Consider the following 5,874-nt stretch of genomic DNA (forward strand, 5'->3'; position numbering starts at 1 on the left):
GAATCCAGAGAAGGAGAACCAGGTACTGTGCTCTCCTAGTTTGGCACATGAAGGATCCTTTAGATGCAAATGACCCAGAAATAACATGAAGTGTTTCGAAACAAACTCAGTGCCTAGGTGGCTCAGTCGGTTAAGCGTCTGCCTTCAGCTCAGGCTGTGATCCTGGGGTCCTGAGACTGAGCCCTAAGTGGGGCTCCCTGCTCAGCGGGGAGTCTGCTTCTCCCTCTCCCCGTCCTTGCCCGCCCCCCTCCCCGGCTTGTGCTCTCTCTTGCTATCTCTCTCAAATAAATAAAAATAAAGTCTTAAGAAAAAAAAGAAACAAACTCAGTGATTTCTTTTCCATTCTTGACTTTCAGTTTTCTTTTCTAAGTAGCTGCATCATCTGCAGGCAGCGAGGGACAGCAGGTTGAACCTCGGCACCTTATCAACACAGAAACAGCACCAGGTGGTCTCAGGCGCCCCAGGGGTTCAGTCCCAGCACTGTCCCTCACTAGCAGTGTCACCCCAGGTAGATGACTGGACTTCAAAAATCTCCCGATCTCTCAATTGTGGCTTAATAATACTCTTCTTGGGATGCTAATATGAAGATATAATAAAATAATATATGTAGAGTGCCTGGTATGCAAAATATATAGTAGTAGCTACTCATTTGTTTTCCTTTTTCCTCCTCGGCATCTAGAATGTAGTTGGCCTTTTATTTATTATTTTTTTTGAAAGATTTTTTATTTATTTGAGAGAGAGAGAATGAGAGACAGAGAGCATGAGAGCGGGGAGGATCAGAGGGAGAAGCCGACTCCTCGCCGAGCAGGGAGCCCGATGTGGGACTCGATCCCGGGACTCCAGGACCATGACCCGAGCCGAAGGCAGTCGCTTAACCAGCTGAGCCACCCAGGCGCCCCACGTAGTTGGCCTTTTAATCAACTTTGGACGTAAGGAAGGAAATAAGGGAAGAAGGAAGACGATGCCTAGAGTCACTGAAGCTTCTTTCTCTTCCCCAAAGTGCCTTCTCCGTCCCAAGCAATCACTGAACTCTTCACTTTCTCCACCTTGCTTTGCCCATGCTGATCCTGTTTGCCATCCACCAGATTTTTTACCTCTTGATCACGAGGAATTCACAAATGTTCCTTGAACTCCTATGCCCCAACCACTCAGCAGGTATTGCAGAGAATATAAAAATAAATAGGATGAAGTCCCTCTCTTCAAATCACTTACTGCTTACTGCTCAAAAGAAGGTACAAGACACAGAACTGTAATATAAGGGAGGGAAAAAACCGGGTAATATAAGAATCTGCTTAAGTACTACGGGCGAGAGAGAGGGAAGGGCTTCATACGGGCCGCAGTGTTTGTGCTGATCTTAAGTGGCATTTAAAAAAAAAAATTTTATTTGTTCATTTGAGAGAGAGCACAGAGAGGCAGAGGGAGAAGCAGGCTCTCCGCTGAGCAGGGAGTCCGATGTGGGGCTCGATCCCAGGACCCTGGGATCATGACCTGAGCTAAGGCAGATGCTTAACTGACTGAGCCACCCAGATGCCCCTTAAGTGGCACTTGAACTTGTAGAAAAGAAGCCTAATGATATCCAGGAAAGGAATCAGCAAAAGCAGATGCATGCAGAATGAAGAGGTTAACACAATCACAGTGACATACCAACTACTAGCAACCTAGCACTCACTATGCGTCAGACAGAGCTCTATTCTAAGTGCATTACATGGACGATTTCATTTCATTATGAAAACGAACTGTGGTGATAAATGTTTATAGGCTCAAAATATCTTTGTTTCCATCTTGATTGAAATAAATATGCACCCAGAGGGCACAGGCTCCAACAGAAGGAAACTGGAGCCAATGTGTTAGAACATTGGAGCTGTTAACCTGGGGATTTGAGAATACAGAGCGCTAAAAATCTTACCTACTTTTATATTCATATGATAAACATAAAAAGAAGACAAGAATATTGACCAGTCAGGTAGTTTAAATATATAAACACAGGGCCTGAAGAGAAGGAAACAATTTTCTCATCAAATCTATACTAATCCTGTCTCTTGTCATTATAAAATTAGGTGGCTTATTTATAAGAAGCTCCTGGTAGGAATCATCTGCTCTAACTGTAATAATCCTGACCTTTGAGTCTATGATGCTCACTTTAATTAAGAAATTATATTCATTTTTAGAGAACCCTGACTTTACTTACAAATTTTGTAATAACAACTGATTTTCTTACACTTAAACTGTGTAAAAGGCTGTCATATTCTCTCAGGTTTAGGAAAAAAAATTTTTTTTTTCTTGCAAAATTATACAAGTGAAAACTCAATGGTGATTATAGTAGAATTATCTTCAGTAGGCAAGGCGGCTATCCAGGCATTTCACCTGCGTGTGATTTCAGTAGTACCTTAGCCCCATGTTAAGGATGAGGGACTGAGATTGAGGTTCAAGGTGGGAGCCCTAAGAATATGTCTGGTCGAGCTCCAACCAACTCCAGCTTTGCTTTAAAACCCGCTTCTGCCTTTGCTAGCACCGAGGCCGGGCTTCTCAGCAGCTGCTCCCAGCTGGGACCAAGCGCCACAGGGGTCATCAGGCAGACCCATTCCTGGGGAACACAGGGCTCCTCTGACAGCCGGCTTTCCCTTAAGGATGCTTGGTGGCCTTGCGGAACTTTCCTTACATTCCCTGTCACCCTTCCCTCCTTCTGTCGGTCACTGAGGGTCAGGTTTGCGTCATGGTCTAATGGCTCTTCCAGTCTTCCCCACTTTCTCTTGCAGAAGTTTCCATGATTTAATCTTTGCTTATTTAGTTCTTTGGTGGTATCTGCTGCTCCGGGGACCTGGGCTGACACCTTGAGTGCCTTACCCATAGTCACACGGCGATAAAGTGGCAAATCGTCAGGGACTCATGCCCAGGTTGGTGCCAGAACGGGGGAGGGAGCAGGGGGACACAAAGCCAGAAGAGTGATTACTAATAACACACATTCTATATAAATCTTGGTGGAGAAATTGGTCAGATTGCAGTCAGAAATTCTTAAAGGACCTTCTTTTAGAGACAGGATAGAGAAAAACTATTTTGGATATTCTGTCTGTATGAGTTTCCTTTTGGAAGGTAAATATCAGTACTGTAGTTCTTTAATTTTCTCACACCATTTAGCAAACACTATAGCTGATGAATAGGTATGATCGAACCTCCGCTGTAACTGGTCAGAGAACAGACACGCGGGAGTTGGAAGTTTGGATACCCAGAGGGTAAGGATCAGGCCTGGTAGGGGTGGGAAGAACTTTTCAAAAAGGTGGGGAGAGGTTCTTCCCTTCACCTTTGTGCCTCAAGCGTGTCCGACGAGCCTTCCCAATCGACAGGAACTGAGTCCTGCGAAGCACTAAGGGTTAGGAGCGGGAAGTTCTGTTATAAAGTGTTGGGCTCCTTAAAATGGGCTTAGAGTCTAAAAATGGAGACCAAGAGCCCAAGTTATAGTTAGATGCCAATGCATGCTGGTTACCCTGAGAATTTACAAGATTGACACCAGTTCACGTTGGGCAAGAACATGAGGTTAGCACTTAAGCAAGCTCTTCGTGACTTTCTGGGTTCCTTCTAACTGGTGCTGATAACACTGACTTGCAATCAGAAGCTGTGTCACCCTAAGAAATATGCTAAACCTTTCTGAATCTCAGGTTTCTTCCCCCACATAAAGCGGGTAATTGTGAGGATTAAAAGAAATAAGGCAGAGGGGCCTCTGCGTGGCTCAGTTGGTTAACGGTCCGGCTCTTAATTTCAGCTCAGGTCATGATCTCAGGGTCATGAGATCGAGCCCTGTGCTGGGCTTCTCTCTCTCCCTCTGCCCCACCCACTCCCGCTCGTGTGCACGTGCTCTCTCTCAAAACAAACAAACAAACAAACAAACAAACAAACAAACAAAAACTAATACGGCAGAAATACAAAAAAAGAAAAGAGAAAAGAAAAGCTTTTGTTCTACTGACCCCTTTCCCCATTTCCCTCCCTTCCTCTCTCTCTCTCTCTGCTCCAGCCCACACTGGTCTTCCTGCTCTTCCTCAAATTGCTCAGCCCATTGGTGCCACAGGGCCTTTACACATGCCTGTTACTTTGCACGAAATATTCTTCTCTATGTTTGCACAGCTTCCTCTTCCCCACCATGCAGTTCTCTTTTAAAATTTCTCCTTGGAGTAGTCTGCTTGGACTTTACTATCTAAAATAGGCATCATTCACTCCCCACTGTCTCTTTCTTTAGCCTAATTTCATTTTCTTCATAACTGTCATCATGAAAAGAAGTTTATATAATTTATGTATTTATATACTTAACTTGGCTAGCTCTCCCATTAGCTGGAACCTCCAAGGGGTAGGGTGTTTTTGTTGTTGCTGCAGTTGTTCACGGCTAAATCCCCCTGGCATAGGACAGCGCCTGGCACAGGGAAGACATCATTAAAAATTGTTGCATGAATGAACAAATGAGTGAGTAAAATGAACGTGCTTAGCTCCAAGTAGATCTTGTGAAAATACTAGCTCTTTCCAGTCTGCTGTCCCATTAAAGAGTAGCAAGAGTTATTAATTCAGCAGTTTTCCAGGCATATGTGCATTTCAAAGGGGGTGTCTAAGAGGCAATGTCGAATGTCATAACCCCGTAGGATGACTGTTAAATGCTAGAGGCCAGAGCCGGTGTCAAATAGACGTTTTTGAGCAGGGGTATTAACCCTTGTCTTTACGCAGCAGCTAATGGCTTAGCTGTGTCAACACTAAACATGATACAAGATGACAATTTTAATTTTAACCGACCCTAGAGAACAGTGAAGGTTCAGAAATCTCCCTTCCCTTTGTGTTCTGGAAAATGGCTTACCGCAAAAACCATCCTTCCTCATATGACTTAGATAAGACTCACGGATATTCCCCGGTTTACCCATGACAGGCCAGACACAGTCCCTTCAAATTCCCATTCTTGGCCTCATAAATAATTAGCTGAACAGCTTGTCCCCATTGATCAATAGACACAAAATACTTATTACTTTGATCGTGTGCTTCTCTCCTTTCCCCAAGTGCCTGAGCTTTGCGCCTCATTGTATCCTTCCAAGAATCAGCTGGGCTCTGGGGAAAACTTTCTGTGACCTGCTATTTGATCCTGCCACCCTTTCATCCCATGTTCCCACACTCAGTTCTTTCCAGCCCTGTTTCTGACTCTCTATAGAAAGCCCCCCTCAGCCTTGTTACTGAGACTTCCACAGGTCTCAGGATCACAGGGCTCTCCTTATTGCAATATTCTCCCCTTCTCCCTCGGGAAGAGTGCCCCCCCCCCCACCTCCCCAGCAATAATCCTTTCTGAATGAAGTCTCTCCTTACTGAGTCTGGATTTGTTGTTAACAGAAGAATAAAAATATTGCTTTTTGATAATGGGCTATGGGGGGAAGGGCTTGGATCAAACACAAATTAGCTCAGACAATACAGTGCCTTATTATGACACTGCTCTTACACTTTAGATTCTTTAGCTACTTTTTTTTTTAAATACCAGCTTCCACCAGTCTCCACACCAGACCATTTTTATTTTTTTAAAGATCTATTTATTTATTTGAGAAAGAAAGCGAGCAGGGGGTGGGACAGAGGGAGAGAGAATCCTGAAGCAGACTCCCTGCTGAGCAGGGAGCTGCACACGGGGCTTGATCCCAGGACCCCGGGATCATGACCTGAGCCGAAATCAAGAGTCGGGCGCTTAACCGAGTGAGCCACCTAGGTGCCCCGAGATTCTTTAGTTACTTCAATAGTCTCTATATCCCAGGTTGCTGTGACGATTCAAGATCTAAGCAAGGAGGCAAGATGGCGGAGGAGTAGGAGACCTGGATTTCGTCTCCTCTCAGGAATTCAGCTGGATAGGGATCAAACCATTCTGAA

The sequence above is a fragment of the Leptonychotes weddellii genome, chromosome 6 (genome assembly GCF_054177405.1).
Source record: "Leptonychotes weddellii isolate Sample4059 chromosome 6, ASM5417740v2, whole genome shotgun sequence".
NCBI classification, from domain to species: Eukaryota; Metazoa; Chordata; class Mammalia; order Carnivora; family Phocidae; genus Leptonychotes; species Leptonychotes weddellii.